This window comes from Triticum dicoccoides, chromosome 5B (assembly GCF_002162155.2).
Source record: "Triticum dicoccoides isolate Atlit2015 ecotype Zavitan chromosome 5B, WEW_v2.0, whole genome shotgun sequence".
Taxonomy (NCBI): Eukaryota; Viridiplantae; Streptophyta; class Magnoliopsida; order Poales; family Poaceae; genus Triticum; species Triticum dicoccoides.
This window is the reverse complement of record NC_041389.1, coordinates 37,384,658-37,398,782: the sequence shown is the minus strand read 5'-3', so window position 1 is coordinate 37,398,782 and position 14,125 is coordinate 37,384,658. Positions and strand designations below refer to the sequence as shown.

The window sequence follows — 14,125 nt, the reverse complement described above, 5'->3', positions numbered from 1 at the left end:
CGCGGCGGCTTGCTCACGCGCGCCGCGCTAAGGCCAGCCATCTGGCTCGAGCGAAGGCCAGCGCGGCGGCTTGCTCGCTCGTGAGTCACGCTCGGACCAGCCTGCCAACCTGTGCGGAGGCCAGCGCGGTGTCCGCCCGTCCGGTGGAGCGGCGGCCATTTCGCTCATCACCGGTGCCACCGACGAACATGCATCAGTACTGTTTGAAGTAATGTTCAGGAAAAATAATGATTTGAGAGGGAATAACAGGATAGAAGGTCAGATGTGGGTCCCTCGTGTCAATGGTCAAACAAAATGTGTTAGTTTAAGCTGCCTCGTCAGCACGGACGTGTGGTCCAACCCTGTCATAAATGGGTTTAGACGAACCAAATCGGTAGGAGTACTAGGTAGTAGTTTTTGGCGTGGATTAAGAATTTTTGGGTATGTTTTTGCTATTTTTTGTACAATAGATTCTTCCTAGGGCAGGCTGAAAGTGGTAGTTTTTTGTTAAATACTCTACATATTGTAAGTAGGAGTGAAAGTTAAGCTTTGGAAGCCAATAAGCAAGGCTAGTTACATAGTGCATATGTGTACATGATTGAAAGTAAATATCAACCATGAGTGACTAATATCTTGATGGAAAACTCGAAACTATGGAATACTAGGGAAAAATGCATGGTTGGAAATACTAGCAATGTTCATGTGCATTGCAACGACTCATAATTACAATAATACTTATTCACAAACTTGATACAAAACACTCTAATTTCGATATACATATGTCACTAGAGATATATTATGTTTCAATTAGAATATATTCCTTGGGCTGTTTTGGTGAGGTCAGGGAGGGATGTGGTTGGTTTTAAGATACTAATTATGGATTTTTTCTGCAAATTGGTAGACAAGTGGGATGTTGGTGAGAAAAGGCAACAACTTGTCTCACAGTCGTTAGATGTAGATCTAATGGTCAGAAACAACGGATGGCAGACACACCATCATCACCAACTTAGTCTTGTGTAGGAGTACTAGCAAGATCCGTGCATTGCACGGAATATCAAGATGCATCTTTTTATAAAACACTTGTTGTGATTGACCCTTGCGGTAGTAATCCCACGTGTAAAAACTAATGATATCTCGAGAAATATGAGATAAGGTGAAGAGGAGTGTGGTGTGGTGGTGATTGGTGGTCGGACTGAGCGGAGGCATGGGCATTGACGACGCAGGCAGCGGCCACCAGGCTAGTTTGTTCCAGAGGCTTCCTTTCTTAATTGCTCAACAATGAGGTTTGTTGGAGATAAGGATGAACAAGGGAAGGCCTTGTCTGCAAATGTGGAGAGGGGTGCGGGTATCTTTTAGTTTAATTTCCATCCATCGGATATAGATCAGACGGTCTATATTGCAAGATGGCACACGTACCATCATCACCAACTCGGATTTTTATAAGAGAAGAAATATAAGTATGGATATACAAACGTATTATCGATACTTTCTTCCGTAAACTAGAATCTACATTCTATTCAATGCCTCGGCATGTGTGGCCTTAGCACAATGACTTCTCGACTGTGTAAAACAAAGATTTTCTCGTCGCCGATAAGGAGGGGGTGACGGCGGCGCGCTTTTTGGCTTGCTCTAGTCCTAGTAGTCATACTAGGTGCTCTAAGCATGTGTAGATTTATTCTTTTTCACGTCTCGTGTTCGTCGTACTGCCACGACTGTTGATGAATAGATGGTTAGTTATTAATGGGGAAACCCTTGTTGAGCGTGTTTGCGAGAGAGAGAGAGAGAGAGAGAGAGTGTGTGCGTGTGTGATATGTTAGAGACCGAGGCAATGATAACAGATTCTTTGTGTCTATTTGTGTGGAGGATAGAGAGAGACATGTACATGGGGCTTTGTGTTGTGTAACGTGGAGACACATATACATAATTAGAGAGTGAGTGTGTGAGATACACATGCGGACATGGGGAGAGATGAGGATCTAGATAAATGGGTGTCTGTGTGTGTCTGGGTGTGTTTGTGCACGCATTTTGTGTGTGAGAGGGAGTGTGTGTATGTGGAGTAGAGAGACCACTGATGGTGTAAACCTAGTATAAGGGAAGGGGGAATGGTGTGACATGTGTAGTAGCGAGATAGCACGGGTGCGGGCGGGGGAGCAGACTATTTGGAAGAGACATCGAGTGTGTGTGTGGGAGAGGGGTGTGAGAGCGAGAGAGAGAGAGAGAGAGCTAGCGACGGAGATAGAGAGAGAGAGGGAGGAAGAGAGGGGGCGAGAGGGGTCATTTGTGTCCATAAATGGCGTATAGACAGGGAGACAATGTTGACGTTGTCCGAAATTGGCCTATGTACGGACACGCAAGGGAAGCGAGTCATTGTGTGTGTGATAGGGACTTCATGAGAGATCTAGAATAGATGGTGTAGAGAATAGTGTGCGAAATCGAGAACGATGATACATTAGGGAGCTATGGAAAGAGTCACGACATATATGTATACAGGGAAGGAGCTGGGGCGGGTCCGCATGTGGGAGAGATAGAAAGAGGAGAGTGGTGCACAAGGAGACAAACTGTGCTTGTTTGCAGTGGGGGTGGTGTGTGAGGTGAGTGCGCGAGAACCACATAACTAGGGAGATAGATGTTTGGGGGCGACGTTTTGTGTGTATGGGAAATATACACTCTACATAGTGCATGTGCTTGGGTAAGACAGATAGCGGGAGACCTAGAGAGTGAGGGAAGAGATGTGTGCATGCCCGAGAGACAAAGTGATAGAGACCTATATTGGGGTCCAGACTTTACAAGAGAGAAGGGTGTTAATGTGCTCGTGTGTTGGTGTTTGGGGGAGAGAACGACTTCTCTCCCTCTGTGTGTGTGTGTGTGTGTGTGCGTGGTGGTGGTGGGGGGGTGGCTTCAGATAAAGAGTGAGGTGTCTATATTTGAGGGACTTTAGCATAATTGAGATATTGTGCACTCATGGTTGATCAATTTGTTTCACATTTTGGACTATGAGATAATGATACTTTTGAACATGCATGATATACCTTGATGTACCAGAATTACAAACCTAAGATTGGAATTTTGGAATTCGACTCCATCATTAGCTTTTGTAATTCATTTAAACGGAGGTACATTTTTTAAGCCGGGATTTCGTGATTTCAAATTCATATATCAAACCTAGAGATATACACATACGGGGATGTTCAAACTTTATAATCATCCACTTTATTCATACACATACACATTTTTGCTTTTGTCATCATATTTAGGATAAACACATTTGGAATTTCATTTGAATTGGACCGTATGATGGTATTTGCTTGTAGTAGCTCAATGATCCATATTTGAATTGAATGGACAATCTAAGTTTCAAGTTGGAGACATTGATTTTCAAAACTTGCACATTTTTTTGCGTGCAAAACAAACAAATTGTCGGCCATGATATCATAGTCGGCCGTATGAGAGCAGAATACTTATAATTTTAGGCGCCAAAAGCTTTCAAACTTCCCGCTCACATCGAAATATCACGCGCCTGGAAGTTTAGCCCTATGATATTCTTGTTTTACCCCTTCCACATGAATGGAAAAGGGCTACTTTGGTAACTCCATTGTTTTCCCCTCTTTGCCCCCAACATTCTTCCCCAGAGCCCCTCCCCTTCCCCTCCCCGACCACCCAACCACGGCAAGCTGCCGAATCTAGTCCTCTGCCGCAGCGGTGGACCTCACATCCCGTCGGATCTACCTTCCGCACCTTGGAACCCCCAACTGCCAACTCACCACTTTACCGGAGCTGCTTCAGCGACTGGCTTGTCCACCGCTCCAGATCTCCTTGACCGCCATCATGGTCCACCGCACTGGATCTGCTTAACCGGCGCCCTCGTCCACCACAGCGTAGGCCCTTCACTAACTCCCTCATCCGCCCCTTTGCTGTCCCTTCATACAAGCCCTCGTCCGCCGCAACACATCCGCCACACCGAAAGCATTGTGCAACGCGCCCGCCGAAGCCTTCGTCCACTACACTGGACCCGCTCCACGGACGCCATATTCAACTCCACCGGCCCTGCTTTACCGACGCTGCAGCCTCATCAGGTTATTTAGATTTGTACTCCTTCAGTTTTATCTTTATCGTGCAACTGTTCACTTACCACATATTAGCTTTCTTGTATGTCGACAGGCGCCGCAACCGTAGCACCGGAGCCGCTTCAGCGACGGCGACAGCCGGCCCAAACTCAACCGCAACACGAGCACCATCGACGATCCTTATCTATCAAGTATGATAACGATACCCATACACCGCCGAGAATCAGGTACTATTATCCAACGGCTGGAGCCTACGTTCACTTTCCTAGCATAAGCACCGCACCTTTGAATTTCTTCAGGGCATCATTCAGTTTTTCATGAGACGTGTTATTCTGCTTGTACTTGTAGGGCCATACTTCTAGCAGTGAACATGTTACATGTGCTAAATTACATACCAGTGCACATATAGTTAATATGCTTTGGTTTTGTCCTAAGTAGTATTACTGTACTTCCTAGATATCACTGTCTACTATTTTACTTCTTGAATGATATATTTATGATAATAGTGTTGTTCTGATGCCACCTGTTGGTTCCATCAGACTGCTTAATGTTCTTTATGCTTAATTACACATCAGCAAACTAGCATGTGGTTCCGCTGCTTTTTGTTCGTTCTACCCTACATTTTCTGATGCTAGCTATTACATCACTGCTCCGAGCCTCTATTCATTACTTGTTTGTGTGTTCTTGATCTTCTCAAGTTGCATGACTAATTTGATGCTTCTATTAATTATGGAGCTGCCAACCCCATCAAGCAAAATATTTGTTCTTTTAGGGCTGGCACCTCGAACAAGCATAAAAATAAAGGGAAGCAAATATATTGTCGTGTATGCACACACCCTTCTTTCATTAGTTTAGATGAACCATTGATGATCAATTCGGACCAGTGCATGTGATTAAAATTAATTTTACCTAAATAGAGGGTGCAGAATAAACTACAACAACTAGATTTGCAACCACGGGATGCTGACGATATCTTCAAAGAACATTGCAACAGCAGCGAGGCTTCACAGCAACATATGGTAAGCCAGTGTGTTTTAGTACATGTGAAATGTAATGCGAGTGGGCTGCTTTCTTGGCTTGTGCCCTCAACCTGTAATCCTACCGAATTACAAACAGTCCAGTTGTCTGCTTTGCTGTATTGCTTGATTCGAATGCTTGTTTGTTGTTACGCTATACCTGAGTTGACCAATATGTCAGCAGTGCCTGTTGTACTATCGTAAAGAAATGCATGCCTATTTCATTTGAGTCCTTAAATTTTTCTCTCAACTTCATCACAAGACTGTCTTTGTAGTTTATATGAGGCCACACTGTTAAGTGCTTTCTTAGATTATTTCAACTGCTTAGATGCCTTGGCAACTTAAATATAATGGTGGTACACTCCCTTTCAACTGGGTCCCATTTAATCCCGATTAAAGTCCACTAGTGGTATGATAGTTCAAAAGAGTTTTTGTTTTTTGAGGAAAATGAACTAGGGAGGTAGCAAAAACTAACTAGATGGGACTGGCGGATGTCGTTTATTTGCCACTTACATCCCTAGTTTCATCTTTACCATTTTAATTTCTTTTCGGCTGATGCTGCTTCGAACCATTTAAATATAGTTTGCCATGCTCAGCAATAATTTGTCCGTCGTTTACCATGTAAACTTACTGCCTGGATCATACGATAACTATCTCTTACTTATGTCCAGCGGAAACCTTTCAGGATGCCGTTCACACTAGGACACAATGTACAACCCCAGAATCTATTTGTGGAAGCAGTGCACCATCCATGTTACCATATGGTAGCAGTTCAGAGGCAACACCGTTGGAGAGCAGTCTGAGCACAAATATTATAGTGCTTGAGGCTCTACTAGAGGCAGAAAGAGATGGTGTGGCTGCCATGAATAAGGTAATCTTTATCTTGAGGCTCGAAATTACGGAATTAGCGGCATGCATTATGCAAGCAACCCAAGAATTGGAGGAAGTAAGAATGTTGCATTTGAAGACAGAGGAGGTCCTACCGTTTCTGCTATCTGAAGCCCAAGGTAATCCCGGTTCTTCTTTAGATACCAGTTGAAATTGTCATTAGATTATTGTACTTGCATGTTGTGTCATGTCTCTGAATGGATTATGTTGCAAGACCCCCTATGTTGTCCATGTGTTGTAATGATCCGAATTTTTTAGGCGAGGTAATCCTCAGTACTTGTATGATTGACATAAGGTGAACTGTTTTTCTTGTGAGCATATTGTATTGGATGAAATAATTGTTTGACTCGGAGTGTATCCAACGTACTGAATTCGAAGATCACGACATTTCTAAATCATAACCATATATAAAGGTGGAATAAATCTTTTTTGTGGTTTTGAAGAAATAAATAACAAAACATAGAATTATTTGTGAATATTCGTAATCGAATACAAATTGGATTTGAATTTAGTTTGCCAGGGCCTAGGGTAAACGTGAATGCTAATTCTCCCAAGTTTTGAACGAAGTGGCTAAACACTCACTATAATTTGTGGGCTTCCCGAAGCAAGTCTTTGCGAGATGGAAATTAATGTCTACCCCTCACACTTGACATCCTTATCGACCGGATTTACACTGCTGTAGATAGTGGTAGACTAGTAACTTCAATCAGACATGACACGACGGCCTCTGAGCCCATTCAGACATGGTGGGCGCCAAACGTGGGCGGCAAAACAAATTTGATTCAAGATCGTCCGAAAGACATGTGTCTCTTCCTCCATTTCCCCATTCATACACGGTGGGCGGCAAAACAAACTCTCCTCGTCCGAAATCGATGTAGGCTAATATTTTAAATAGGGGAAAATGTGTAACTTCCCTCAGACGAGACACAACCGCCCTACCTGTCAGCCCCGTTGATACACCGTGGGCGCCAACCGTGGGCGGCAAAACACCCTCTCCTCACCCGAAATAGTTACCGGTAAATATTTGGGAGATGCAAGATTACCGTCCTATCCCCAACCAACGCGATGTCCGAAATTTTAAACGGGGGATAAGTTCGTAACTTTCCCACATTTCAGAGAAGCGCGTCCCAAAGTTTGAGATCCCCCTCCCCTACATTTCCCCATTCATACACCGTCGGCGGCACGACAACCTCCGCATTGTGGCCAACCTCCTCCGTCCGCCACCCCATCCTCCACCTTGCCGGAGCCGCTACCCCTACCCCGTCGTCCACTGCAAGAGATGGACGTCTCTCATCCACAGCACTGGACCAGGATCCTTTCATCGCCTCCTCTCGCTTCATCGGCGCCATCGTCCACCTTGTCGTTGTCGCTTCTATGACCGCGTCGTCCACGGCAACAGGATATATCCCCCGACCCGGCCGTCTGCCGTCTAAAGTCTTCTTCCCCACCGCCGACAGCCATCGCACCCGCAGCACCCTCAACGTATTAGCATAGGCCTACACGACATCGCAAGAGAGGTGGTACTCTTCCACATGTGCTTAAGTTATTGATCTCACCCGGAAAATGGATTGTAATTTGTTTACTGTACTTTTCTTATCCGTACCAAATCGTAGTGGCTAGTTGAAAGCAAACATTGGTTGCGAAGTAGCTTTGTCTGGTGTGCACCTTCAGATCCGCCATGGCACGGGCACTATACTCGTAAAGCTTATGGTTTCCCCCCTTCATATTCACTACCATCATCGTAGGTGCTTCGTGTCGTGCTAGCATTGCTCCTCAAGACCTCAACCCAAAGCTTACGTGTTGAAATACGAATCTAATCTGATGCTCATATCACTAAAACAGAGAACGTTTAATTGGTCACCTGATGTTCCTATATTCGTTTGGAAAAGCATGTGCGCCACCCACTGGTCCAGCTAGTTCCACTTTCCTGATTTTTCTCTTGATTCTTAGGGTTTTCCCGTTTTATCTACTCTACTATGATCTGCGTAGGTGCTTTCTGTCGTACTAGCATTACTCCACCATTCAAGCTAAACAACACAACACTCAGAATTCGGAAGCTTAGTTGTTCAAATATGATTGTGATCTGATACTGATATTAGTTAACCGACACATTAAATTGGTTAGCTAAAGGTCCCACTTGAGTTCCCAAATGCATGTCGCGACATATAGAGAGATAGCATAATTGCATTTCTTTGTCACTTGTTGACCGTACTTTCTTGTCCATACCAAATATTAGTTGTTATTTCAAAGCAAACATCGGTTGCTAACTACCCTTTGCACGGTTTGCAGCTTCAGATCTACCATCACACTGCCACGGTCAACACTGTACTCATCATACTTATGGTTTCCCCATTTTATGATGACCACAATCAGCCTACGTGGTTCGTGTCGTAATAGCACTGCTCCACCCATCGAGCTAAACAAGCTTAGTTGTACAAATTCATATATGATATTATTGCTGATATTAGTAAAACTGAGAGATGTTTAATTGGTTAGCTAAATGTTCCTACTTTAGTTTCGAAATGCATGTGAGCCACATATGGAGAGACCGGAAAGAATAGTATTTCTCTGTATGCTCTGGTTCATCATGGGTGGCCAACCGACATTGTATTGAAAGACTTGTAATATCTTCAATCTGCTTGCTCTTCTGCTCTTCTTTAGGATGGTACTCTTCTGTTGCGGTCGACTGGTCAAGTCGAGTTGTTCTCCGTTAGTATATCACTACTGGAATCTGGCACTTTGCCATTTGTCATGGCAGATGGCAAAGGCATGGTCGGCGGATGGCAAAGAGTTTGCCATCTACTGGCAGATGGCAAAGGGCCCAAATAGGCCAGCCCAAATTTTACATGTAGATGACACGTGGCCTCTTTGCCATCTGCCAGCTGATGGCAAAGCTCTTTGCCATCTGCCAGCAGATGGCAAAGTGCCTATATTACCCCATTTAATTTTGTTTTTTTTATATCAATTCGTTTTCATAGAAAATCAAACACAAATATATTTATGTGACCAATATAGCATATTCAACACATATTACCAATAGTCATGAACACATATATATCGAACACATATCCAACACATGTTACCAATAGTAGCAAGTTTCATCAATACATATACATAGTTTCATCAATATTACACAGTTTCATCATAGGTAGCAAGTTTCACAAAGTCAAAACAAAAACTAAAGACAAGCACTCCATCAACCCAAGCTTCCATGATCTAAAGCAAATCTACAAAATGGGAAAGAAGAAAGTTAGAAGAAGACTAGAAGAAGAAGATTATTATGATGCAACTAAAATATGAAGATTATTATGATGCAACTTATATCTGTAAAATAAGACTTGTGATATGTATTGAAACAATGCAAATGCTTACTATCACCGGAGCAACATACTCACATTCCTACTGAAAGTAAATTCCATATAGTATGAACTACAACGTGCATGGTTGCATACCCGGTTTGACAAAAGCTCCTTGATTGAGAAGCACATATCCACTGCCTCTCTGTTAGGAGAGAACCATTTTAGTTTTATGCAGGTAAAACCAAAAACAACATATAGGCATCTTTGTATATGATTGAACTCTTAACACACATTTCTACATGTTGTAATTAGAAGAAGAAAATACAGTGGTAACTCATGTCAGGTAGTAAATTGTAGAGTACCTAAGAAATCACGGAACAACATGCAACATGGTGTGCACCGGCCGACATTTGCAACATGGCAGATAGCAACAACAATCATATTAAAACTTTGAAAGCCATGAAATATAATTTTGAAAACTAATTCATGGTTGCTTTTCGCAGTGAAAAAATACTACTACTACTATGCAATGTGTAGAATTTAGTATGTTGCTAAAGTGTCAGTTGTGACCATCTCATCCTTCTTTATTAATCCACGTAGAAGGATGACTTTTGATACATACAACATCGGTATCGATGTGGTCAGAGTAACTTACTTAATATAGCTATGTTCAAACCAAAATAGCATGTCAGACATGAAATGTTCCGTTGCCCCTACATTCTCGTCGATAATTAATTGTGCTTTAACAAATAAAAAGGGGGAATAATATAAAGAATTATTGTGTTTGAAAGAGCAGGTGAGAAAGATACACAGCCTTAGCGATTTTTGCTCTTCTCCATTTGGATGTTTTCTTGTAAACCATTGCGCCACCTTGGAGCCCTTTACTCCTAATGTCTGGCTATATGTTCAGGAAAAAAACAAATATAGCAAACATAAATATTGGAAATTATAGCCTATATAAAAAAAAGCATAAATTAGTTGTTAGCCTAGAATGAAGAACGGATGGAAACCTTAAAGCTAGCTACATCAAGTACTTAATAATAAACAAACAGACTGAACTGATCTACTCGGACGAATGGCGGAGAGCAGTAAGCATCTTGCCTAAACAATCAAACCTCTGCAATGGTTATTTGTGGAACTATGGAATTGTATTCCTTTGTTGTTTACTAATTGGATTTCTTATTGCCTAAAGAAGTTTGATTGTTTTTGTTTACTTAGATTTTCAATCTATAGCACAGCTATATATGCTTTTCACAATTCACAACTGTATGCACGGTTTGTTGTAACACACAAAGGAAGAAAAGCATGATCAAGGCATATATGTACTAACTAGCAAGATGCCCGTGCTACGCCAACCAGCTTTTATTCAAGACATGCTTCTGTAGTATATTTAGACAAAGGAAAAAAACAATAGACATCACTTGCATACATTTTGTATGGGGCAATGAAACAAAATGCTAGTAAAAGATGCTCCTGAATCATATGTATATAGAAGGGGTGAGTGCGCATATACGTACGTACAAAACTATTAGTACTGGATTAATTGTAACTTTCTTACATATGGATGTAGCTTGAAAGATTGGATGTGGAGCTACCAAGCAAAGAAAGGCGCTGATGACAAACGGACTTGCTGTAGGCAGCATCCGATTTTTTTTCAATCAGAGAGAGTAATAAAGACAGCTACTAAAAACAATTCAAACACACGTATGAATATTTTTACAAAAATAGTAAACGTGAATGCTAAAGCAAGTGCCTAAGTTGTCTTTCTGAAAGTCCTCTCCACTGGGAGCAGACATGCTTCTCCACATATGCACAATCTGAAGTCAATACAAGAATTGGACATAGAGAAACATAACATATAACTAACGCAGAAGTAACACTTTCTCATAAAGGAAGGAATGCAGAATTAACAAAACAAACGCTGCAACCACAACATTTTTCAGTGACAATTTACTCGCTGCATCTATCAAGGATGAAAATGATACAATAGGCATATGGTACAACTACAGTCCGGTACACAGAGGTAAATGCTAATTATTTTCTCTCTAGGGCATAAGCCAACAATAATGAACGACAATAGTGCTGCTGTACTTGGGTGCTCGCGATAAAATTACATCTATTTGCAGCAAGGGCACAAATAAATAGAACTTGCCGGAGTGCATTACTTGTATTAGGAATTTAAACAGAGATCATCCACCTAAATACTGAAAGTAAAGTGGCAGCTCTAAACTATTGGAAATGCTAGTTTACAGAATCTTGAAGCTCACCTTGCAGATAAAAAGAATAACCTGATGATATAATTACTCATGCATGAGCTTTTACATGGTCAAGCATGTCAAGCATACAAGCTTTATCTAAAGGTATTTACAGATTTGTACTTCGGTTATCCGGAACTTTAATTATGTGCATGAAACTTATCTCCGTGCAACAATGAGCTGCTCGTATGTGTTGGAGCACAGAACAACAACAACCAACAATTATAGAAGAGAACCTAATGATCTATTTACTATTGTGATCCAAATTCTGAGCATATGCAAGAAAAAATATAGAAGTATAAGCAGAGATCCATGCTGTTGTTCGACATATAGCTATATATGAGTATCCGCTCATCGCATTCACTGAAGTAAGCAAGGAGGCGGACAACATTGTCGTGCCAGAGCCTAGCCATCACCTCCATTTCTCTTGCGAAATCACTATTGCATTTCCTGTCAGCAGACTGCCTAAGCCTCGTCAACCTTCGTTCTCCCTGTCTCCCATCAGCTAATTGGCCCTAGTGATTACAAGTTATTAAGCTACTGTATTGATTAGTCTATATCTCTAAAAAGAGCTGATTAGACTATTGCAGACCTGAAGTTGATCAAATAAGCAATATTGGCAGCACTAACATTGGGCACGGTGCACCAATAGAGGCCAGTGCAGCTCCACGTCCTTGGCAACGACAGCCTCGACATCCCGCCGGGTGGCCGGGAGCGCAGGCCAGGACGATGCGGCCATCTTTCTTGGTGGGATAATTTGGGATATCACTGAGGAAGAAACCTATTAGATTTAAGAAAAAAAGTGTATATGACCCCATAAGTATTACATTTTGGCCACATAGCCCCCTGAGGCCCTGACCTCTAAAACCGGGATCTTAATCCCCTCTACTTTCTAAAACCAGACAAATCAACCCCGATGCTCTGGTAGGTGGTTTTGCTCACGTGGTGGTGAGGTGAGATGGTAAAGCACCAATATGATAGCCATTCCGTCGAACACTTTAGGTGCCCCCATTAGCATGCTCCCAGCATACATGTCGACCGTATCTGCTCCAAGAAATGCCACAGGATGAACCTGGTGAGCACCGACGCACGACTAACTCTACAGACTACAACCCATACACATGCCTCCACAAAGCCTACCTCAATGGAAGCCACTGGAGGACACAAGGAGCCGACCGGCAGCACGCGTTCGAAACCGCCGGCACGAGCGTCTAGCTCATTTTCAACCCACTGTCGCATGAGATCATCTACCACTCCAGCCTCCAGGGATTTCGGCTCTCGTGAGCAGGGCCAGTCAAGAAATTTCGGGGGCCCAGGGATTTCACGGACAAAAATCTGGGTTCCTCTTTTCTAACTCCGATCAATACGAGCAATCAGAGTGCCTGACACAGCGATATAGGAGGATGACCTTCACGCAAGACCTTGCCTTCACGAACAAATGAACAATCAGAAAAGCCTGTAAAAGGAGAGACGGGATTTGCAAACTGCATTATGTTCTGGGGACCTTGCCTTCACGAGCAATCAGAGTACTAAGTGGGCGACTACTGCATTATGTTCTGGGGACCGTCCTTCCTCCACACAGCATCCGCCAGCAGCCTCATGGACGACTACAGCTGTCCGATCTGCTGCACACTACAGTCGATTCATCCGCCATGGGAGGGCTCCTTCGCCTAGCGCCGCGTGCCGGCCCGCCTGCGCGTCGGGGAATCGTCGGATCCGCCCGGATCCAGGCGCAACGAGGGTCACCGGAGGAGCAGCGAGGTGAGCTCGGGACGGGCCTCCATGGCGGCCTCCTGGCCTCCTGGCGGCGGGGTACGTCTGCGGGGGAGAGAGGTGGGTGAGGGAGTAGGGGAGGAGAGGAGAGAGGGCGGTGGCGCAGGGGCTCACCATAGCTTGGGGTGGCTGGCGGCGACCGGCGGGGAGGCGCAACTGGTCGGTCTCCTCCCTCGCGGTGGGGCGGGAATGGACCGGCGGGATGGCCTATCCTCCGGCCATGTAGGGAAACCGACGGCAGCGGCGACCGGTGAGGGCGGCGGCGACCGGTGAGGGTGGCGGGGAACCCTATCCAGTACTACACGCGGGAGTGGGCCGAGACTATTCGGGGTGGCTGGGGTTTTTTTTAGGGAGGCTGGGGATTTTCTTTTCTTTAATTTTTCACTCTTTGCTTTTTTTAGCAAGGAGGGAGATAGTCTCATCTCTTTGCCATCTGCCAGCAGATGGCAAAGAATTTTTGCCGTCTTCTGGCAGATGGCAAAGAGGTGGGGCTGGTATGCCGTTACACTCTTGACGGCCACATGATTTGCCAACCTCTTTGCCATCTGCTGGCAGATGGCAAAGATTATTTGCCATCCACTAGCAGATGGCAAAGTATTGCCTGATGGCAACCATGTTCTTTGTCGTCTATCAGTTCTTTACCATCTGTGTTTTATAAGCAGATGTTAAAGACGTTCTTTGCCATCAGCTGGCAGATGGCAAAGAGCTGTTTGATGGCAAATTCCCTGTTTCCAGTAGTGTATTTTGAATCTGCCAGGTCAGGTCGACTTGTTCTTCTTTACTATATGTTGAAGCTGTCATCTGCGAAGTGTCATCACTTCTGGAGCTCTCATATTTTGAGTAGTAGGCCA

The 14,125-nt window shown here is 43.8% G+C and overlaps 1 long non-coding RNA gene across 2 annotated transcripts; it reads right to left on the bottom strand.

Moving 5' to 3' along the window:
- Nucleotides 1–9,085: 9,085 nt before the first annotated feature.
- LOC119307209 lies at nucleotides 9,086–13,586 on the bottom strand. 2 transcript variants are annotated; one of them, XR_005149189.1, is made up of 4 exons: nucleotides 13,389–13,586; nucleotides 13,006–13,319; nucleotides 9,400–12,922; nucleotides 9,126–9,174 (listed from the first exon to the last, which is right to left on the bottom strand). It is a non-coding gene; the product is annotated as an uncharacterized LOC119307209 (long non-coding RNA). The 2 variants fall into 2 exon arrangements; XR_005149188.1 differs by having other exon boundaries at nucleotides 9,086–12,922.
- Between the last annotated feature and the right edge of the window lie 539 nt (nucleotides 13,587–14,125).